Here is a 24185-nt window from a genome sequence, read left to right as displayed (position 1 = left end):
TGTCCAAGAACTTGAGTCATGCTGGGGAAGGATCAAGACGCAGGGCATTTCAGAGCTCACACAGCCTGAGAGCATTTTTCCAAAGTGCTTTGACCTGTTCCTCTAACAAAGCGCACGGCCCTTCAGAGGGCTGGTCAGTTTCTCCGTATCTGCTTCAAACATGTACAGACAGAGACCGTGAGCTCTCTGGACTAGATTGTGCTGGATTGTGCAACGGCTGCTTACACACATGGCTGGAGAAACAACACTGTCATGTGCAATGGCCCGTGCAGCAAAAACAGTTGATTTTAGTAACACGACTGTTTTTGCAGGTGCAAAAAAATTCCAGGGTGATAGCGTCTCTTAAGTTTCAGTTTTGGTTGAGAAGAACAGTTTAAAATCGAAACAACCAAACATTCATCCGCGTGAGTCATCAGGGAAAACCAATACTGTACCACAGGATGTCCCTCCCATCTGCCAGAAACTTGAGTCAAGGATCCAAGAAGACTCACAGCCTCCAAATTCTCTCTGATGCGCCAGTTCTTAGACATGGGCATTTTGAATCCATAAATTGTACTCGAACACACTGTCTGACGTTTCAGGATAATGTTAGCAGCTAGAGGGGGTGAGTTCCTTACGGTTAGCAGTGGCTAAGCCTTGACGTATTCCTAGAATTACCATGGATAAGTATTCTCTACAGAGTTCAGTCTTCCGTCTTCCAACAAGCTTATAAACTTAGACTTCTCCAGCCTTCCACGCAAAATCTAGTATATAAATGCTGCGGCGTTTTCTCTGAGAAGCTCAGGTAGTGTGTTTGCTGTGATACAGAAGAGATTTTTACAGGCTGAGCCCTAATGTGTTTAGAGTAATGGCAAACAGAAGTTTTAGTAAACATGTATAAAATGCAGCCCAAAGCCGTGGCGCACGCTTTACATAATGGCTTTGGGAATCATTTGCCAACCCAGCTGTGATACCGGAAGGAAACCCCAGGCTGGCTTAATAGCATCGTGTTCGCAAACTTTTATTTGCAAGGTTGATTTAAGGGAACAGAATTCCAAATGCCTTTCTTGAACACCTCATGGATTTAAACAGGGGAAGCAATCGCCTCGCTTTGCTCAGGCCTGAAAGGGTTGGTTCCTGGGACATGGGACTTGAGCACCCAACCTGGGAAAGTCTCAGGCAAACCGGAGGGAGCTGGTCACCCTACATTCCATGCTGAAGTTCAGGGAACGCACATTGTTCTGTGTCTTTCAGGATTGTCTACACCTGGTGGAAATCTTCCGGAGAAAGCATGGCTGTGTAGTATCGATGAGTCTGTTACTGACATGTTAATTTATTAGTCGGGGTTCTGTTAAGAAAAGTAGGCTTGTTCATTCAACTCTACCTATTGAGTTCCTTCTGTTGACCAGCACTGTTCTGAGTGTTGGAGAGAGCTGTTCAGAAGTGAAGAAAACACAGTCCTTGTTCTAATGGAGCTTAGATTCTAGCAGGGGCGGGCATTCAACCAATAAGTATTCTTTGAGTGACAACCAGTAGTATGGAGACAAATAAAGCCGGGTCAGGGAGGTAGGGAGTGACGAGTGACGGACAGAGCCTTCATTTTAGAGCGTCGTGAACCAATGACAGGGCAGCAGATGCAGCAGCCAGTGGTTAGTGGGGAGGAGGAACACTGCATGTATCAGCAGGGTTCAGCTGCAGGAAACAGATACCACACGAGCTATTTTAAGCGGAGGCACTGAAGACAGAGACACCAGTGTTTGCAACGTTGAGCCCACGTGATGAGGCTGCTTCCACCTCGCCCCCACCGTGAGGGTCGGACATCAGGAGGCTGTCACTGAAGTACTGACCATGAGAACACGCTGCTTGGGCTGAAATCTGAGATAGGACGTCCTTGTCTCCCCCACCCTAACTATCTCTCGACACCCATTAAATCAGTGGCCAGACATTCGCACACAGCTTTAGAAGTTCCCAAAGTCTCCACAATCACGATCGCCAGTGGCCCAATCAGTGGGAACGTGGCTTTTGTTTTGGGTCTGACTTCCGATCTCATGCCAGTGCGTGTAACTAGTTAGAAGCCCAGCTGCTAGAAAGCCTAGGAGCGACGCTGGCAGACTTCCTGTCTCTGCAGTAGAGGAAGGCACCTCGAAGGAGATTGGAATGGGTACAGAGCGCCTAGTCACGACATGCTGAGCCTTGAGGAAACCACGCTTCCCCAGGAGCACCCAGAGGAAGTAAAGCATCCAAGGTAACGATAGAGAACGGAACATTCTTCCTATAGCCTCCACTGTACCTGAAAGAGATTGGTGTTTTGTTTTGTTTTGTTTTGTATTTTTCTGAAGCTGGAAACGGGGAGAGACAGTCAGACAGACTCTCGCATGCGCCCGACCGGGAACCATCCGGCACGCCCACCAGGGGCGACGCTCTGCCCACCAGGGGGCGATGCTCTGCCCCTCTGGGGCGTCGCTCTGCGGCGACCAGAGCCACTCTAGTGCCTGGGGCAGTGGCCAAGGAGCCATCCCCAGCGCCCGGGCCATCTTTGCTCAATGGAGCCTTGGCTGTGGGAGGGGAAGAGAGAGACAGAGAGGAAGGAGGGGGTGGGGGTGGAGAAGCAAATGGGCGCTTCTCCTATGTGCCCTGGCCGGGAATCGAACCCGGGTCCCCTGCACGCCAGGCCGACGCTCTACCGCTGAGCCAACCGGCCAGGGCTGAGATTGGGTTTTTGACAGCAGATAAACTTGGGTTCAGTTCTCCAGAAAACTCTCCAGAAATATAGAGAAAATGCAAATCTACATATTGATAAAACCAACTGTATAGCTAGGAAATTTTATCTATAAAAAAACAATATTGAGACATTTTTCTTATAAATCGTGAGGTTTTAAAGACAGACAGACACACACAATCTTCAGGGCCTATATTAATTTCCTAGGTCTGCTGTTAACAGTTTACTACACACTTGATAGCTTAAAACAAATCATAATAATTTTTTACAGCTCTGGAGGCCAGAAGTCCAAAACCAAGATGTCAGCAGGGCCTCCTCCTCCGAAGGCACCAAGGTAGAATCCTTCCTTGTCTCTTTAGTTTCTGGTAACATCAGGTGTTCCTTCTGTGGTGACAACATAACTCCAGTCTCTGCCTCTGTCTTCACGTGGGTTCCTCCTCGGTGTCCTTGTAATTATTTCACGATCTGTCTCAAATCTACCCCTCTGTGTCTTTCTCTTAAATGAACACTTGTCATTGAATTTATGGACCATCTGGATAATCCATGATGATCTAATGTCAATAGTCTTAATTATATCTGTAAAGTCCCTTTTTACAAATAAGGGGACATGCACATGTTCCAGGGATTTGGGCACAGACCTATCTATTTGGGACCACGATGTAATAATGCACTACAGGGCTTGCAAGAGTAAGAATATTAAATGAGCACCAGAGTTGTCATGGGCAAGTTAGAAAGCCAGGCAACAACGAGGCAGCATTCTGAAGAGGCTTAAGAGCAAGAATGGAAGGCAAGGATTTTTCTCTCCAGCCAAGCTGTCCTTCAAGTATCAAGGTTAAAGAAAATGGTTTCCACAGGCAGCAGCTCAGGGGCTAATGGACACATATACTGTGGACTCTTCCAGGGGATGCACTTTGTCTAACCAAGTGGTGAGTGGAAAACTTCAGCAAAAAGACTGGCAGCAGAAGTGTGTTTTATGATGTAACACTTCTCTAATATATTATTACATTATATTGAGTGTTATATTATTTATATATCATGTGTTATATAATTATATAAAATTATGTTATATACTTATAGATAAATATGAAATACATTTATATGTAATATATAAATGCAGTTTATAAATATAATATATAGTAATACAATTACATGTTAATCATATAGCTAAGGCTTAGACAAGGGTGAGGATATAGATTGAAGTATAGTGTCTATATGCTATGTGTTCTGAGGAAGTAAAAAATCACACAACCAAAACAGAGAAGGCAAGGGAGAGGAGCAAGAGGGTAGAACAGTGATGGTGACCACTGCATAGATGACAGGTGAAGAAGAATGGAAATGAACAGATAAGACAGTAAAGGTTTAGTAAGAAAAAAAGGGAGATTAAGGACGCTCTAAATGAAATGAGTACAGAGACAACCACTGGAACAAACATATAAACATTCTGAAATGACAAAAGGCATGAAAAAAATGAACAGCAAAAACAACATGCCAAATAAAGTAATACATTAAATATAACAATAATTAGAACATAAAGTAATGTGACAGTCTTGAGACTAAACATATGAGTCATACTTTACTGGTTTATTCTCTTCTTTGTTATAGTGACAGATGAGCTCATTCTCAAATTGGCTCACCAGGCAAAACCTAACCCTATGTTATATTTCATAGACACACCTCAGACACAAGAGACCAAAAACAAAGAAATGGGCAAAGATATACTAGAAAAATAAAAACAATAAGAAGGCAGGCAGTAGTTCTTTTTTTTTTTTTTTAATTTACAGAGACAGAGAGAGAGTCAGAGAGAGGGATAGATACGGACAGACAGACAGGAACGGAGAGAGATGAGAAGCATCAATCATTAGTTTTTCGTTGCGATACCTTAGTTGTTCATTGATTGCTTTCTCATATGTGCCTTGACCGTGGGCCTTCAGCAGACCAAGTAACCCCTTGCTTGAGCCAGCGACCTTAGGTCCAAGCTGGTGAGCTCTGCTCAAACCAAATGAGCCCTTGCTCAAGCTGGCAACCTTGGGGTCTCGAACCTGGGTCCTCCGCATCCCAGTCTGATGCTCTATCCACTGCGCCACCGCCTGGTCAGGCATGATTCTTATATTAAGCAAAGTGAGTTCAGGCCAAAGAGCTGTTAATGAATCAAAATGTGTACTGTATCAGGCTGGGAACGACAATTCACAATGAAGATAAATCATAGACATTTATGTACCAAATAATACAGTAACCACCAATATACAGCAGAAATTACGTGAGATGAAAATAGAAGCAGATAGAAACACATTTGTAACCGGGAACTTGACCACCACACTCAGTGGGGCAAGTCCAATGGAAAGAAGATAGAGATACGTGTTTTAAAGAATTTAATAAATAAGGTAGAACATATGCATGTGTCTGTTCAATACTTTACCCTCATGTCTTCTCTTCAATTATAATGAACATGGATCATTTTGAAAAATTGGTCATCTATTCACGTTAATGGTCACATTAACCTAAATGAGTTTGGTAAATCTCTGGTCTTATTGTATTTACACCGTGGTCTCATGGTCACAGTATGAGGCGCATGTGCCGTGCTGTGAAAACAGTTCTCACTTTCACCTGCATCCCTGACCCTTTCCAGACACAGCATAACAATCACCTCCTGTTTAAGGACAGCGTGTGGGATGCTTACAGTAAAATGCGTTTTCAGACACACGTGCCCAGGAATAGCCAATTCCTGCAAGTCTCTTGTGCCCTGGCCTGGGACAGAAGCAATGCCATCATACTGCCATGTGACCAGGCCAGCAGGAAATGTGGGAGAAGAGAGGTTAGCGGGCTGAACGTGAACTATGTGCAGAAGGCCGAAGTCAGAGCCTTCACGTCTGCCGTAGAGCAGAGCGTGTCCCAAGCGCCCTGCGTGCTCTTGCGGCTGCGGTTGTCTCGTATCCTGCGGCCTAAACCCACCACGATTTATTTTAACAATGTGGTGGTTGGTTGGTTTTTTTTTAAGTGCATGCTTAATGAAAAAATGTATTGCTATCTTTTTGGTTCTCAAGGAAGTGGATGGTGAAGATGTAATTTGCACAAAATGTTTGTAGACATTTATTATCCAGCAAAAGAATGATGGTGATATCATTGACCACAAGAAAACCTGTGGACAAAATCTGCTGCTAAAAAAAAGTATCAGCGTCCCAAAAGCTAGTTGTTATGTTAAGAAGATTATGCTAGTTAATGTAAGCAGCTGCAGAAGACGCGTTTACATAAACCTAGCGGGGTGGGGGAGGGGTCGGCGGGGGCGGGGGTGGGGGTGGGGGTGGGGAGCAGCGACGACTTTTTACTTAGATCAGAGCTCTGTTCTTCTAAATGAATTCTTTCTGTTTGCAATTGCAGTGGCCCAGTGCCGGGCCCCTGGCTCTGGCAGGATGCTCCACCCACATCCTGCCAGGCCAGTCCTCCCAGAGTGCCATGCAGAGACGGTCGGGAACAAAAAATGAGGCCTTTTCCTCCCATAAATCAACCCAAATTAGTGAGATATAGCTGAAAGCTTGCGTGATGAAGGAGGTGGGGCAAAGCGGAGGAGTCCATGGTCAGAAACGAGAGGGAAAGGTTTGTAGCTGCCCCAGCAGAGATGCTGCCCTCTCCGTCCAGCCCAGGAGTGAAGAAGGAAGGTGCGGGGCAGGAGGCTGGGTTCCTGTTCACTGATCCTCCGGCCGGCGGGCTCCGTGGGTCTGTGTGTACCGGCTTGGAGCAGTGGCTGCAGAGACACACACTGGGCTCATCCACTTCGCCCTGGGGCAGGCTCTGACTGAGCCGGGCACCGAGCCCCCACGAGGGGACTTTTTCTTCCAGGGCGTCGCACAAATTCCTCGCAGACACGTGCATCTTGGCCTGGCTTGGCTCTGCCTTCCTGTGTAGGTGCATGTCCCCTGTTTCCAGGCCCCAGAGGTCTTATGCTTTCTGATAAAGCTGGGAATCTTGTCAGAAAACTAGCAAGACAAAACAGGATGGGAGGAGCTTTGCTGTGTGAGAACTCGCACCCACGATGAAAAGGTGGTTTGCTTTATCACTTTATTAAAAAGAAAGAAACAAAAAAGACCCAAAACAAGGATAATAACCACACACGTGTTTCGCAATGGCTTTGTGTTCATACTAATTTAAATGAGGTCCAAGGCCCTAGAAAAGGGACCTTGATGTCCTTGCCCTGAGCATACATACATAGGCTTAGGAGCCTTCAGGAAATGACGTCTAATCTAGAAGAAATGAACCCAATGGTCGTTCAGGCAGGAAATTTAAGCATAACCATGGTCATCTTGTTCCTTTTCAGGTTGGTTTTCCCTCCAGGCTGGGACTTGAGCTCTGTTACCTCCAGAGTTGCTGCTGGCGGAGGGAGTCGGGCTGGCAGGGAGGGCAGAGACGGACGCAACTTTCTAACTGGTGGACCTGCCCCCGTTCTGCTGACTAAGTCGGGTTCTCAAGGTCTGTGATTTCTGAAAACTGCCAGATTTCCTCCGATTGATGATTCACTTTCTTTTTTTTTCCCGTGTGTTAACATTTATGAAATCAGGATCTGTAACACCAGCAACTGGGCGGAGGAGAGAGGTGCCAACACGGCTGGCACCGCCTCTGGCCGCACAAACGTCGCTAGCAGAGAAGTCTCTCTTCGCCCTCTCAGCCTCTTCTGTCTCGTTATCAGCACAGGTGGCACCACACCCTGTTAACTTACATCTGTGTCCCTAAAGGTCACTGGAAATGTCTTCGCAAAGATCACACTGCTTTACCGTGTTGAACCACGTGAGCTCAAGCGGCCTGGCCGCTTGGCAAATGGCCTCATCACGCGGAGGAAACGATAAAAATGTTAAAGCTGGGGGAAATTGGTGTGGCTGCTTCATGCACCATAAGAACACTCATACATACCAAAAAAACCTTATTCGGGCTCCAAGATTTATCAGAAGTTTCTAGTGACTTTCAATAGAAGCTGCTTAATGTTTATCTTTGTTAAAAAAAGGAAAAGCGAAATTATAAGTTTAACCAAAGAGGAAATGCCAACAGACCCCTAGGATTCTCCATGACGCCTTCAAATGCCATTATGGATCGTAAGTATGCCAAAGAGGCCACGTTCTTAAACATGATCGAAAAGCAGCACGCCCCCTTCAGGCTGCGGATAATGCAGGAGACCAGGCTGACTTGGAAGAGTGTTTAGTCTCTGATTCTGAAATAAGCTAGAATTTTGCAATCTGAGTCAAGTGACCAGGAGATAGAGCATTCTCTTCTTTGATGATCACGTTTCACAGAGATAGCTCTTGGGTTCCTGAGAAACATTCTTGAGATTTGAGACTGTCTGAAGCCTTAGTTAGCCATTAAAAATAAATCCCCACATTTGAGGAGGACAGAGAGAAAGAACTTCTGAAAGAATGAGTAGAAGGGGAAAGTCTCTTCCCTTATTTTCAACAGGCAGAATTACGCCTCTCATTTTTTTGTTGTTGTTGTTGTTTTGTGACAGAGACAGAGAGAGGGACAGATAGGGACAGACAGACAGAAAGGGAGAGAGGTAAGAAGCATCAATTCTTCGTTGCGGCACCTTAGTTGTTCATTGATTGCTTTCTCATATGTGCCTTGACTAGGGGGCTCCAGCAGAGTGAGTGACCCCTTGCTCAAGACAGCAACCTTGGGCTTCAAGCCAGCGACCTTTGGGCTCAAGCCAGTGACCATGGGGTCATGTCTATGATCCCATGCTCAAGCTGGTGACCCCACACTCAAGCTGATGAACCTGCGCTCAAGCCAGATGAGCCCATGCTCAAGCTGGCGACCTCGGGGTTTCGAACCTGGATCCTCCGCATCCCAGTCCAATGCTCTATCCACTGTACCACTGCCTGCTCAGGCCAGCCTCTCGTTTTTAATTTGCCATTACACGCTCTAGCATCTAGAACAGGGGTCCCCAAACTTTTTACACAGGGGGCCAGTTCACTGTCCCTCAGACTGTTGGAAGGCCGGACATTAAAAAAAAACTATGAACAAATCCCTATGCACATTGCACATATCTTATTTTAAAGTAAAAAAACAAAACGGGAACAAATACAATATTTAAAATAAAGAACAAGTAAATTTAAATCAACAAACTGACCAGTATTTCGATAGGAACTATGCTCCTTTCACTGACCACCAATGAAAGAGGTGCCCCTTCCGGAAGTGCGGTGGGGGCCGGATAAATGGACTCAGGGGGCCGCATGCGGCCCGCGGGCCGTAGTTTGAGGACCCCTGATCTAGAACAACGCCATGGTAGGTGTTCACTAAATGTTTGTGGGATGAATAAATAAACGAGGGATCCCAGTGTGATGTCTGGAGGCTTAATCTGTTATTTCAAGCCCTCCCTTACAAACTGTGGTCCATGCAATGTGAGCGTAGTTCCAGCAGATGGGAATAGGCTTTCAACATGGTTTTTAATGGCCTGGCATTCATTCTCTGTCATTTTCTTCTTTTGTCCTCATTTAAAAATCAATGACTGAGCCATCACTTACCTGTAGTTAAATTAATCTTTTAAATGTGTTCAATTCCATTTTGACAAATGCCCAGCCACGGAGCCATCACCACAACTGGGATGTAAAATATTTTCTGCATTCCAGAAACTTCCCTCCTGCCGCTGTGGCCATCCCTACCCCCAACTCCCAGACTTTGGCGGCAGCTTATCAGCTTTGTGTTCTTACAAGTTTTGAAGTTTTGCCTGCTCCAGGATGTCATATGAATGGTATTATACAATGCACACAGCCTTTTGTGTCTGGCTTTTTTTTTCTTCACGTGGTGTATCTGATATCCAACCATGTCATTCATCCATGTGTCGGTTCTTCTCTGTTGTGGAGCGGTATTCCCCCCTATGGAGGGGTCCCAGTGTGTTCATCCATTTAACTGTTGAAAGTGCAGGGGAGGGAAAAAACCCTTTTTTTCTCTGTCCTCCTGGATTCAGTAGCTGAAGCCCTGGAAACTGAACTGATAAAAGACAGATTAACATTGGCCCTGGCCGGTTGGTTCAGCGGTAGAGTGTCGGCCTGGCGTGCGGAGGACCCGGGTTCGATTCCCAGCCAGGGCACATAGGAGAAGCGCCCATTTGCTTCTCCACCCCCCCTTCCTCTCTGTCTCTCTCTTCCCCTCCCGCAGCCAAGGCTCCATTGGAGCAAAGATGGCCCGGGCGCTGGGGATGGCTCCTTGGCCTCTGCCCCAGGTGCTAGAGTGGCTCTGGTCGTGGCAGAGCGATGCCCCGGAGGGGCAGAGCATCGCCCCTGGTGGGCGTGCCGGGTGGATCCCGGTCGGGTGCATGCGGGAGTCTGTCTGACTGTCTCTCCCCATTTCCAGCTTCAGAAAAATACAAAAAAAAAAAAAGATAAAAAAAGATTAACATTAATTAAAAAAAAAAAAGGTTGACTTCATATGCATAGGGGTGAGGGGGCCCTCACAGATATTAAAACCCTGAAAAGGACCATCAGACCTAGAAGCTTATCTACCATTTTAGCAAAAGGGCCATAAATTTGCGGAGAAGTGATAAGACAAGAGAAAAGGGTTTTGAGCCTCTAGGACTGGTAAATTATGGGAAGGTAAGTATTTTGGGAAACAAATGAAGATAAGTCTTATTTAGTACAGTCTGTTTGTGCAGGCCCCTCCAGGTGCCAACTCTCCATCTTCCTCATGCCGTAAACTCCCTGAAGAGGGAGAATTTATGGCCTCGCTCCTTTCTCAGAAGTTTCTGCTCTTAGTCCGAGAAGGGGAGCTCTGAGAAGGTTCCTGTCTTCATCTGCTGTGTTTCAACTGCCCTCAGCTCCAAATAATTCTTATACCAAAGTGGCATACTTTGGGATGACCTATTCTGGTCCTCTTCAAAAGACATTGGGGTTGTTCTCAGTTTTAGGGGATGGTGGAAAAAAATTTTAAGCATTGGTGTTCTTGTTTTATGTCAAGTTCCTTTGGGTAAGTATTGAGGGGAGGAGACTGCTGGGTTTATGGTGCGTGTATGTTTGCAGACTGGACTGAGGACCGAGAGGAGGTGGCTGTCTACAAGCCAGGAAGAGGTGTTCTCACCAGAAACCCGCCCGCTGAGACCCTGATCTTGGACTTCCAGCCTCCAGAACTGTGAGAAATAAACTTTTGTTGTTAAAGCCACCCAATCTAAGGTATTTTGTATGGTAATCTGAGCTGAGTAAGCAGACTTTGGTATCAAGAAGTGGGGTTCTGGCTGACCAGGCGGTGGCGCAGTGGTTAGAGCATTGGACTGGGACGTGGAAAGAACCCAGGTTCGAGGCCCCGAGGTCACCAGCTTGAGTGCGGGCTCATCTGGCTTGAGCAAAAGCTCACCAGCTTGGACCCAGGGTCGCTGGCTCCAGCAAGGGGTTACTCAGTCTGCTGAAGGCCCACAGTCAAGGCACATATGAGAAAGCAATCAATGAACAACTAAGAAGTCACAACACGCAACAAAAAACTAACGATTGATGCTTCTCATCTCTCCATTCCTGTCTGTCTGTCCCTGTCTATCCCTCTGACTCTCTCTGTCTCTGTCTCTGTAAAAAAATAAATAAATAAAAATAAAAAATAAAAAAAGAAGTGGGGTTCTACGGTAACATAGACCGACAAATCTAGAAGCCGCTTTGGAACAGAGTAATGGTTGGAGACTGGAAGAATTCTGAGGTGCATTCTAGAAATATGGACAGTAGGGGCAATTGTGATGAGGTCTCAGGCAGGAATGAGGGGCATGTCTTTGGAAAAGGTGATCCTTGCTATACAGTGACCAAGACCTTGGCTGAACTGTATTCGAGGTTCTGTGGAAGGTAGAACTCGTGGGCAATGAAACTGGGCATTTCGCTGAGACTTCTAAGCAGAGTGTCGAAGGTGTGGCTTCATTCTTCCTAACTTTATTGTAAAACGTGAAAGGAAAGAGATGAAGTGAGGAAGGAATTGTTAAGCAAAAAGCAACCAGAAGCTGACAATTTGGAAAATGCTCAGCCTGTCCATTCTGCTGAAAATGAGAAAGCATGTTCTGAAGAGCACTCCAGTGACAGGGCCGGGCTATTGTTTGATAACGAGCTGATGGGGTTAGACGAGCGGAAACAGTGCCTGGTCGCAGGCGGAGGCGTGGAGACCGGGAACAAGGAAGGAAGGCCGCCGGACTTCTTGGGTCTTACAGGATGGGACGATAGAGCCATGTAGCTGTCCATGTGCGCTGTTCCTCAGGAAGAGGGAAAAACGACCCGTCGGTGATGCAACAGGCTGGACGGTTTCCCACCAAAGCCGTGGGGGCAGGACCCCACACCTAGAGCCACAGAGGTGACACTGCCACCCCAGTGTGCCTGGAGGGCCGAGCACTGAACCCAGGAGGATGATTCTCTAGACTTTGGAGCTAGTGAAGCTCACCTTGCCAGGTTTGGGACATGGTCAGGACACGCCATTCCTCCGTTCTTTCCTATTCTCTGTTTTGGAATAGGAACGTCTAGTCTACCCTGTGCCTGCCCCGCCACTGTGTGGAGGCACATCACTTGTCTGGTTTCATAGGGCCATGTGTGGAGAGGAAGTTGACCTCAGGATAAATTGTACCTCTGGTCTCACCCGTACATGACTTAGATGACATTTAGATGAGTCTTTGGACTTTATAGGTAATGCTGTATAAGCTACTTAAGAGTTTGAGGGGTTGTTGGGATTGAATGAATGTATTTACATGTAAAAAGACATGGATTGTGGAGGGGCCGAGATTAGAATGTTGTAGACGGAATCTGTGGATTCCCCCACCCTCCGCCAAACTTGATACGGTGAAGCTTTAACTCCTAATAAAATGATGGTATTTGCAGATGAGGCCTTTGGGAGGTAATTAGAGTTATGTGGGGTCATGAGGGTGGGACCTCATCATAGAAATGGTGTTGTAATAAGAAGAGACGCTGAGATCTCTCTCTGGCCCTCTCTCTGCCCTGTGAGGGCAAAGCCAGAGGTGGTGACCTGCAAGACCAGAATGAGTGCTCACAGAAACCAACCCTGCTGGTACCCTGATCTTGGACTGCCGGCCTCCAGAACTGAGAGAAAACAAGTATCCGCTTTGAACCTATGCTGTGTTGTTCTGGCAGTCGGGGCTGACTAGGACTGCGTGTATTTGAGTTAATTGTGAAAAACTGTGACACTGTTTCCCAAAGCTGAGCTGCCATTCTGCACTCTGAGCGGCGACGTCCATGCATCCCATCTGCTCTGTATCCTGATGACACGGCCCCTCACTGGATTACCGTGAGGTATTGGCTGCCTTCACAGTTGTTTGCTTGCTGTTTATGACTGTTTCCCAAGGTTTCATCCGACCGGAATTCAGGAGCAGTTCTCTCAGGGCCTTCCTTCCACCTTGACCTTCTGGTCACACTGCAGTTGACCGTCCTAAGGATCACATCTCCACTGGGCGCCCTGGCCTCCTTTAGAGACGGCTCCCACTATTAGCCTGCGGGAGGAGATGCCACCCTCTTCTGTGCTCTTTGCCCACTGATCGCATAGGCTTGGATTTTCACGAATTCCTCACAGCATGGCCAAGACCACATTATGATGTTTAACAAGTGCTAGGGAAGGTCGTCAAGAAGACGTGACCCCTGCTTGGCCCTGTGAGCTGGAGCTGGGCAGTGGGAGGCCTCCCTGCTTCCTCTGTGTTTGGAACGTGCACTCCGCTCGCTTTCCCCGAGCCAGAAGCTGCCCAAGGGCACAGCCTTGGGACAATAATGTGGCGATGAGACCATCTGGACTGGGTACGTGGCTGACACCAGTCAAGGCCTCCGCTCTCTGAGACTGACCTCAGTTAAAGCCTCTGCATAAACTTTAAGGACCCTGGCAGTTGGGGGTGGAGAACTCCTCACCCAGGATGGCCTCTTAGGTAAGCTTCTTTGACCAGGAAACCCGCCACCTACCAATCTGAAATACTTGGAGGTTTTCTTTGGTCTCTCCCTGCCCTCTGCTTACAGGGGCCAGTTTCAGGTTTCCCCTGAGGAGCTCCCAAGGAGATTGCAAAACCATAACAGGTTTTTCTTGAGGTTCAAGGAAAAAAGTAAGAAACATAAAACCGTGTGTACACATATGCGTTCTTCTCGGAATCTGTGGATATAAGTATAGATAGATAGATATAGATAGAGTATAGATATAGATATAGATACAGTATAGATATAGATATAGATACAGTATAAATATAGATATATATAGATATAGATATATAGATATTGATATAGATATAGATATTCCCAGGAAATAATTTACAAACATTGCACAGACTAAGATCTGCCCTGGGTTTTCTCACCAGACCACTCACTACCTTGCTGTCTTCATGGCTTGTTTACATGTGACCAGGGACAGCTCATACCCACTCGGGGCACTTCCATCCTCAGACTCAGCACCAAATGAAGCCATGGCTTCAGGGAGAAAGAAGTTGTACCCTTCATCTCAGTTCAAGGTCCTTATCTCCTACCCCAGGAATGATCTCTTGCCAGCATGATTGACAAGTTGGAATGTTACAGCCCTTGGGGAACCACACAATCATCACACAAAGAAATGATGTCAACATATTTTCCAAAGTTTGTTTTCAAAAGGTCTAGGGATACAGTCCGCCGATGGGCTTTTTGTGACAAACACTTACCGGAGATTTCGGTGAAACAGTGCTTTAAATTATTAATGTGCCATTACTGTGGTCTCTCTTGACAGATGCCGTGTGGACTGAGCCGGGGGGGGGGGGGGGGTCCCTGTGCACATCTCCAGACAGAGCTAATGTAGTTCGTTCCTCTAGGTTCTGCGTGGACTTGAGGAGAGTCTGAGAGAACGACACACAGTATGGTAGGTTTGAAACGTGACCACACGTTCTCTGACACTTTTCCCATTGAGAAGTTGGGTCTGTGTCCTCTGCCCTGCAGTTTGGTTGGGCCTGTGATTGCTTTGACCATTAGCCAATGACAGAAGTGACGCCGTGTGACTTCCAAGATCAGGTCACAAAAGGCTACTCACACGGTCTCGCCTGGCCTCGCCTTGCTGTCTGGGAGCCCGAGGAGCAGGGAACAGCCCTGTACGCAGCCTGGGGCTGCCGTGCTGCAGAGGACACATGTGGTGCTCTGCTCAACAGTCCCTCTGGGGGGCTAAGAGACCGAAGTCAGTGTGTCACCAGGGCTGTCCTTCCCGCTAAAGGCACTGGGGAAGTATCCTTCCTGGCCTCTTCCAGTTCATGGTGACCCCAAGAGTTTCCTGGTTTGAGATTGCATGACTCTGTCTTCCCATGACCTCTTCTGTGGGTGGCTCTCTGTGCCCTCTCCTCTTTTTAAAAGGACAACTGTCATTAGATATAGGGCACATCCTGAAACCAGGATGATTTCATCCTTAACTGATAACATCTGCAAAGTCCCTACTTCCAAAGTCTCATTCTGAGGTTCTGGGTAAACCTGAATTTTGGGGGTACACTTTACAACAGCTTACAGTTCTCACGGCAAAAAGTAGCTTTTCTTTTTCTGCAGTTCAATTGGATCACTAGGTCAAGCCCTCTGTTCACTTGATGGCAGAATTAAGGTTTAAACTCAGCCTCTTTTGTATAAACTGAATTTTAGGATTCTTCCCTCCCTCTTTCATTCCTCAGGCCGTCTGAATCCCAGGGTTCTGGGGTGGGGTGGGGGTACGTGGTGCCCAGCAGTGCCGAGGAGAGCATGTCACACAGAGCCCACTCTGTCTCCGGCATTCCTTGAACTGTAACCACCGTGGGCCATTTGCCATGAAACTCTTGATGCTTAAGCTGTAGGGTCTCTGACCTGCTCGGGCCTCTTTAAGTCCCCACCAGGGTGCTAAGAATGGGTTCAAAGGTCATAGATTTTAAAAATTTGTGAAAGTAAAACACTTAAGTAACAAATTAAGACTGCTGTTTATTTTTCCATTCTGACTTCTTCTCCGTTTCTATTTTCTGTGTGTTAGTGTTGGGAGTGAGCCTGGGTGTTTTTTTGCATTTGCTTTAATTGAATTTGAGTTGGAGATATATTTAGTTTGGGTTACATGAAGTATATTTATGCAGTTTTCAGACCAAATCACATGTAGTTATTAATAACCATTTCAATGAGGAATGACTTCCAAGAATACTCTCTCGGCCCACTGGGCAGATTTACACAGTGTGAGGACATGAATGTGCAGAGTCAGAGACAAGCCGCACCAGCATTAGAGCAGGAGGGGAGTGGAGGAGAATCATGCCCGAAATGGGCGGAGCCAGAGCCAGAGGCCAGTCTGCGGAAATTCTTCTAGTCCTCCAAGTAGAAAACTGTTAAGCAGAAGATACGGTTCTCACTGACACTTGCTCAAGGGGTAGTTCTCCCAACTGGGAACGGCCTTGGTAATGCAGAGCATTTAATTGTAAATTCACCATTTGTATATGTAATTTATTTTTTGATAGAATTTGCATGAACTAGACTCTGTCAGACTTTCTATGGTTTTGGACACAAACCCATAGCAGTATTACAAATAGTGACAGCACCTGATACAATTCCGGTACGAAAGACTATAGAAGTTTCCCCAAACTTGAAAACAAGCCTGAGTATTTATATATTATCAAAAACAACTTGTAATGTACAAAGGAACTTTCTAGTAAGCTAGAGAAAAGGCTGTATTATATTTACACTTTTTCTATAAAAATGTTAAAAATAAACGTACATTAAAAGTATAGTAGAGGTGTTTTAAGCAATTAGTAAAAAAAATCTTAATTTTCTGAACTTCTTGATGTTTGTATTGTCAGTTTTAAATTTATAACTTGCTTTGTGTTCTCACTCTGTTGACATTCATACATATTTTTTTATAATGTTGCATTCTTTTCCTTCAAGGGGGCACCCCAAATTATATAAACTTTATATAAACAACACCTCATTCCACTCCTGTCTTTCTCTTCTATAATCTGTCCAAACCTGTCCAGAATTTCTGTGAGTTCTTCCTCTACTTCCCCTACTGAACCGGGCACCTCACCCAAAAAGAGGTAACTGGGCTCCTTAGCTTTTTTTTTTTTTTCAAGTTACAGCCCAGGACAAAAGTTAAAGCCATGCTCTCTTTGGGTTTGGTCTTTTGAAGCTCAAAGCATGAGTGAACAGTCATGTGGGAGGAGGCCATACTCCATAGAAAGGGGTTCGTGTCTTATTCAACCTTTACTTGAGCGAAGGGCACAGTAAGTGGGTGTGGGGATAGTCAAGGGGGAGATGGTCGCTATGAGTTCTCGGACTTCTCAGAAGCCTGTTGCATCAACAGTTACCTTTGTGTTGGATCAAGGGAGGTGACACCTTCCTTCCTGTCTTTAAGCTATTCTGGGCATCCCTGACAAAGGAACAGTGACAATGTGGTCTCTTGGGAATTGTGAACACTAAGAAGTTGGTTATATGGAACATTTTCAGAAATAACCAGGGATTTTATAGTGACATTTCCAAGTCTATGACTTGTGATGTCATCAACATCTTTGGGGAACTGAAGGGCGATGTTCAACTGCAGGAAGGCCTGCTAGGATCCCAAGAGCAGGTGAAACGATGCCAGCTTACCGTAGCCCCAGCCGGGATGAGGGCCAGCGGAGGAGGCCGGCAGGCTCACGTGGCCGTGAGGCTCAGTCTCGCAGTCGTATCCACTCATAGTTACGTCTGGAAAGGTGAAGGCTTCCAGATAACAAAAGTGTGAAGGACTCAATAATAAAAAACAAAGAATTCCACAATGTATAGGTGGCTATGGGCAAATTCTTAAGACTCAAAATAAGTGACTTGCAGATTGATGGAATTCTATATTACTTTACATAATGGATAGTAGACTTAGGGGACTTTGGTATGTAAATGGTGTGGGTTTGCTTTGTTCTTTATGAAAAAAATTTTTATTGATTGAGTTTTAGAGAGAGGGAAGAAAAGAGAGAGACACACACAGAGACAGAAAGATCGATTTGTTTTCCACTTATTTATGCCTTCATTGGTTGATTCTTGTTTGTGCCCTGACTGGGAATCAAACCCACAGCCTTGGTGTATCAGGACGATACTTCAACCAGCTACGCTACCTGGCCAGGGTCGATGTGGACTAAGAAAGGACCGTGTATATTAAAAAAAAGAAAGAAGCAATCTCTAAGAACATATAAAAACCACCCTTTGCTACTCTTTAAGGATTCCTAAGATGTCTCGGAAGATCAGGAACTTCAAAGTGATGCTGAGGTCCTCTGTCTCTCAGATGAGCAGCTGCATAATTGCGCTAGAAAACTTCAGGTCTGTTATTCAGAGAAGTGATAAAGAGCCTGTTGTTGGAAGCAGAGAGACCTGGGTTTGAATCTGGGCTCAGCTACTCTGTGTCCTTGCGAAAAATACCTTAACCTCTCTGAAGTTCAGTTTCCTTGTGTACCGTGGACGTGAGAAGCATTTCCTCCACAAACTCAAGGTGGTGTCAGGATAAAATAAGATAATATATGTAAGACTTAACACACCTGATAAATGGTACATTTTTAAAAAACTCATTTGTACCTGTAATTTCCTAAAGCCTTGGTTACAGATAAAATGTAATAAAATATACATGAACTTTTTACTTGTAAGCATTTTCATTTGAAGCAACTGAAGCACTTTTGGGGAGTCATGGCCTTGATCTATTTATTGTATGTGAGGGGACATGCTGCCAGGGGTCCCACACGAAACTCCATCTCACTGCTGCCCCCGTAAGTGCTCACAAATCTTAAATATACATAGATGGCCCTGGAATGTACTGGGAAGAACCGAGGCTCTGCTATCAAACCTAGTGAAATTACTTTCACCAACAAATGTCAGTTAAGCTAATTCCAGTCTTCCTAGGAAATTTTAAATAGCTCAACAAGCCTTTGAGACCTGAAATAAGCAAGGAAACTGTTTGCTTAGAAAGAAAATAAACTACCTCAAATGCACAGACACTTGCAAAGCTCAGTCATTGCTTTCACCACTTTCTTTAAGTATTTTGGGAGCCAAGCTACCTAGTTAAATGCTACACAAAAGCTTTTTCTAGACTCAGACTTCAGCCAGGGATTAGCACCGATTCTGAGAGATTTCATTCGTCTTGTTTACATTCCTTGTGCAACTTCAGAACACAGTGTTCCTTTCCTTCAAGTTGCACAACAACACTGCTATGTAGCCCGGACAGCCTTCCCACTCCAGGCCGTAGTTCCTTCTGGCTGGCATTCTCTGCAAACAGCTCTGGGTCTCTAGGTGGGCTGAGACACAGAAAAGAACACAGGGCTTTAGAAGCAGCCAGACAAACCTGGGCTCAAGTTCTTCTGCTGTCATTTGTGAGGTGTTAATCTGACTCTTTGCTTTTGTTTTCTTCTGTAAAATAGAAATAATAATAGTATAGTCTTTTAGGACCATCATGAGGGTTGATTAAGACAACGTGCATAAAATATCCACATAGTGACTGGCAATCTTAAGTAAAGTACTCTAATAAACGAAGTCATTATTTTGATAATAGTACTAAGGGAACATGCAAGGCTCTTTTCTTTGTCGTGATCTCCAACACCAAAAATGCTGTGCCTTTGCTAAAAGTCTCCAAAGATGCACACACAAAAAAATTTTATCCAAGAAGGTGCTACTAAGTCATATATGGATTCTTGGCTTTAGTAACTATCTGTTAAAATGTTCTGTGGCTTGGCAAACATGCTGTCTTGGCAACCAGTTGGTCACTCTCTGAATCTATGTTGCTTTTGTAACATCTCTGGAGATAGAGAAGGGATACCTCACTGCTGACTCTGAAGAAGCAGCTATGTGAAGGGAAGTCAGCCTTGTATGACGATGACATGAATACTTACAATAATCTAAAACACAACAGCCTACCCTTAGCATGGGTGTGGCCACAGATTGTATGTAACTGTTATGCAATGAAATCTTCCTTTTCAATGAGTACATCTTCTTCAAGCTTTCTGCACATGGGGTTTACTCTGTTGAGGTGAAGGCATCAGGCTGGCCCCCAGCAATTTGAAAAGACTTACTTGGGTGAATCTTGCAAGGGAAGAATGAACAGGTTGGTGTTTTCCTTGTGTATGCTAAGCATTTGCTCTTGGAAGCTGGTAGTAAGCACCCCATGGTGCGATTGTGGGGGAGCCAGTGATACTAGTCCTATGGCATGGTGGGTGGAGAACAGATCGTAGAGTTACCTTGGTCTGGACTTGAATCTCAGCTCAGCCATTCATCGTTTACTTTAAGTGAGCTACTTGACCTTGTTGAGGTACCTCAGTTTAAAATGAAGACCCAATTTCTACTTAGCAGAACAATTGTCACTATTACAGACAAAAGGTTATACAGTACTGTACTTTGCAGAGTGCCTCGTACAATGGGATAACAATAAGTGATGCTTCACATTGCCATTCTTAAAAATAATCTAGGTCTACATACAAGGAGGGTGATGGGGCCACAGGCCAGGCCAATTTATTATGTAAGTGATACATCTCTGCACAGATCTGTTTGCCCTGGGCATTACATCATTAGCAGCTTCTCACAGAAGAACAGGGATAGATAGAAATTTATTACTAAGTGAAATTTAGGTGAAGGCCTAGTCCCACAGCAAGTCTTCTTAAAGTCTGCTCCTGGTTTCAGAGGGTTGGGCTGGGGACAGTGAGCATGCCCATCTATCCCTGAGGGCCAGAAGAACAGTCTCTTCTTTCACAGGCACGCCCACATTTGGTCGCATTCCTTGGGTGAATGAACATAGGAGGTTATAGCACTTCTATGCAAATAACGTGAGCTGGGCCAACATAACCTCATCCATCTGTGCTACGTCCTCATGCAAAGGACTGTCCCTCAGCTCCATGGCCTTATTCCAAACTAAATGTAATATAGACCAAGACAGCAAAGTATGAGCTTTTGGATCTTGATGGGACTAAGCTTGACCTGATCATCTATAGCACTAGCCACAGACCTGGGGACAGATGGAACCCCCAGTCTCAATAAGATGCGTAGTAGAGGGTTGCTTTTTCACCAAAGAACTATGCTCGCTCCTGTTTCTGGAGAGTGGATCTCTCAGCCAGGGATGCCATTTCCTGTTAGAAATACTGGCATCTAATTTGGGCCAGGTGACTGAGTTCCGGCCATCAGCATGTAGGCAAAAGTGATGTAGACAATTCCAGGCCCGGTCCACACACTCCTTCGCTCTCTCTGGGTAGGTCGGCGGGATGTCTGTGCCGCGGGCGGCATTGCCAGTCACGCACTGCGGATGTGTTGCTCCTTTTAGCCGGGGTTTCCACAGGATTATGCAGCGTGGAGCTCGGCCTGTCCTTTCCTTGTGTCAACTGGACACTACAGGAGTGGGAAGTAAATTCCATAAGCAAAATTTTATGTTTCATATAAAGAAATAATAGTATTTTGCCACTGAACTTTGGGGGTTTATGTTTGGTAACACAGCATCACCTTCACTAAGACAAGATGATGTAACTGACTTTTCCCAGCATGTCAGCCCAGGCACGCGGGAGACTTTGCTATGCAGTGACCGGATCATCGAGGGTGACTGGTCGATGATTATACTATAAGAACAACGAAACTTAAACCAGCAGTCAGTATGTATTGACACTTTTCTAGACAAGAAGAAGGATGCCTGATATTTGAAATATAAGTCTGGAGCCTTGAACGTTGAGCACATTTATAATATTTTATACATAATGAGCCCTAGATGACACAGAAGGAAACGCCCACCCACTACAGATTTTTAAGTTGGTTCTTGGAATTTCTTTATCTGAATGAACATATTTGGAGTTACCTGCTTAGTAATTATTTACTGATCAACTAATTTAATTGGGGAAGAAAATCTAAGAACTTTATAGTTCCTGGTTTGTGCAAAATTGTGCAGCTTGTTTTATAAGCAAAGAAAAAATACAGTCCAAATAATAATAATCCCTTGGATTTTTAAATGTCTTGACAATATCCATGGCTGACTGTTCATTGTCAAGATCATCTCAGGGAATCTGCTGTTTTATTCTGTATCCTCACCCTTGCCCATATAAGGAAGGGCCTCCTGCAGGACCGCTCACAATTACTCCAGTAGCTGGGGGGGGGGGGGATTATTCTCCTGTCCTTATCAGTCTGCCACATAGACTCCTCGGGCTGGGAAGTTCGCCAAGTTCTTCACATTTCAGCCACAGAAGGCAAAGCTCACCGGAAGTGGGCACTTCCCTTCTCTTCCCAGCAACAATTACTTTATCCAATCACCAGGAAGTTCTGCCCACTGTTAGCTGTGCAGTGTGTGCATGTGTTTGTGTGTGTGTATCTTACCCACGATGTGGCATGGCGGGGTGTGGGGGGGGGGAATATATATATGTGAAGAGGTAACAGAAAGAGCTTTTCCCAGACTGCATAAAGATTCCTCACCTATCTGAGAAGCTTCCTTTGTTGCTGTCCTCCTGCAGGGGCCACTCCCGCCTGGGGCGCTTGGTCTACCCCACAGTAGGAGGACAGTTCACCCTGGGGAATCCTGGGGAAGGGGTGCTGTACTTACCTTCAGTGGTCTCTAGGCACACCAGTTCTGCTTATTTTCTGCTTATTTCTCTTATCTTCACCTTATTGTGCTCAGGAGTTTGTGGATTTGGAATTCAGACAGCAAGAATGCTTCATCTTTGTTCCATAATATCTGGGGTGTGATGGCTGAAAAGACACAGCAGTTGGGGGATAAAGTCATCTGAAGGCTCCTTTATTGAAATGTCTGGTGCTGGGCCTGGGAACATGTCAAGATGAGCTCTGTTGACTGGAGCACCCTTCCCGGCCTCTCCGTGTGGTGTGGCTTCCTCATGCCATCGTGGCCTTAAGCAATTGAACTCCTAACACAGATGCTCAGAGCTCCAAGCGCAAGTGCACCAGCAGTCAAGGCCGAAGCCCAGGGCCTTTTATGACCTAGAAGTCCTACAGTATCATTTCCACTGCATTTTTCCATAGAAATTGATTAGCCAATTTATTTTATAGTTCACAAGTATAATTTGGGAAGAAATTTTTGACAAATTTCAACCTTAACTGCTAACTTTATGGACACTTTCAACAAAAAAGCATTTATTCTTTTTTTGTGTGTGTGACAAAGACAGAGTCAGAGAGAGGGACAGACAGACAGGAAAGGAGAGAGATGAGAAGCATCAGTTCTTTGTTGTGGCATCTTAGTTGTTCATTGATTGCTTTCTCATATGTGCCTTGACCAGGGAGGGGGCTACAGCAGAGCGAGTGACTCCTTGCTCAAGCCAGCGACCTCGGGGTTTTGAACCTGGGTCCTCAGCATCCCAGTCTGATGCTCTATCCACTGTGCCACTGGTTGGTCAGGCTAAAAAACATTTAGTCTTTAAAAATATTTTAATTAAATTTATTGGAGTGACATTGGCTAATAAAATGATATGTTTCAAGTGTACAATTCTTGGCCCTTTTAATATAAGGGAAGTGTCCTATTGCATCACCAATGAAAGAGATGCAGTGACACAGTTACTAACAGTTACATGTTTTCTTCCAAATGTTAGTTGACAAGTAACATAATACAAACATGCATTAATGGTCATCATGACCACCAGCGACTTGCCGAATAAAACAAATGAGTCCCAAACCTGCCCAGATCAAAGGAAAGGAAATTCAACTCTACATATTCAGAGTTGTGACAAGTTTCCAGAAGAGCCTGGGTGGGAGATGTGGTCAGCTTTTCATCTTTGGGAAATACTGGAAAAGGCTCGCTGGATTCTGCTTTTACGGGTTGTAAGGGGATTTGTGTCGCCGACGGCGAAGCCCTATGTCAGGGGTCCCCAAACTACGGCCCGCGGGCCACATGCGGCCCCCTGAGGCCATTTATCCGGCCCCCACCGCACTTCCTGAAGGGGCACCTCTTTCATTGGTGGTCAGTGAGAGGAGCATAGTTCCCATTGAAATACGGGTCAGTTTGTTGATTTAAATTTACTTGTTCTTTATTTTAAATATTGTATTTGTTCCCGTTTTGTTTTTTTACTTTAAAATAAGATATGTGCAGTGTGCATAGGGATTTGTTCATAGTTTTTTTTTATAGTCCGGCCCTCCAACAGTCTGAGGGACAGAGAACTGGCCTGGCCCCTGTGTAAAAAGTTTGGGGACCCCTGCCCTATGTGATCAGTGCTCTGCATTTTGCAAAGAGCTCTGGGGGTACAAGAGGGGAAAGATCTCTCACTGGGATAAATCTGGTTGCATCTTAGCTACACCTGGAAAAGTGAGGGAACAGTAGGCCAAGGAGGCTGCATTTTCCAGTAGAGGGAGGCAGCACCGCTGGGGCAATGTCACTACATCACTGCACCTGCGCAGTTGGAGAGGTGGGGTGGAGAGAGGGCAGTGTGAACTGGAAATGGAGCCTGAATTTGTTTGAGCATTTGACAGACAAAGCAGAGGACCCCCCAGGGCTTTTTATATCAGTCCCTCCTGCCTTCTCCCTAACCCCAAGAGTCTCTCTACATTTAAATTTTATTTGTGTTCCTTTAAATTAGGCGAGCACTTTTTAGCTCCTCTGGTATGTTTAAGGATGAATATACTTTGCTATCGTTAGGTTCTCATTT

General features: G+C 45.5%; 1 long non-coding RNA gene across 1 annotated transcript; it reads left to right on the top strand.

The window, feature by feature from the left end:
* The first annotated feature begins 1610 nt into the window (after positions 1-1610).
* LOC136308106 (uncharacterized) lies at positions 1611-13234 on the top strand. The gene is made up of 4 exons (XR_010726047.1): positions 1611-2224; positions 2970-3032; positions 7008-7159; positions 10690-13234. It is a non-coding gene; the product is annotated as an uncharacterized lncRNA (long non-coding RNA).
* The last annotated feature ends 10951 nt before the right edge of the window (positions 13235-24185 follow it).

This window comes from Saccopteryx bilineata, chromosome 6 (assembly GCF_036850765.1).
Source record: "Saccopteryx bilineata isolate mSacBil1 chromosome 6, mSacBil1_pri_phased_curated, whole genome shotgun sequence".
In the NCBI taxonomy this organism is placed as follows: Eukaryota; Metazoa; Chordata; class Mammalia; order Chiroptera; family Emballonuridae; genus Saccopteryx; species Saccopteryx bilineata.
This window is presented reverse-complemented; position numbering and strand designations above follow the sequence as displayed.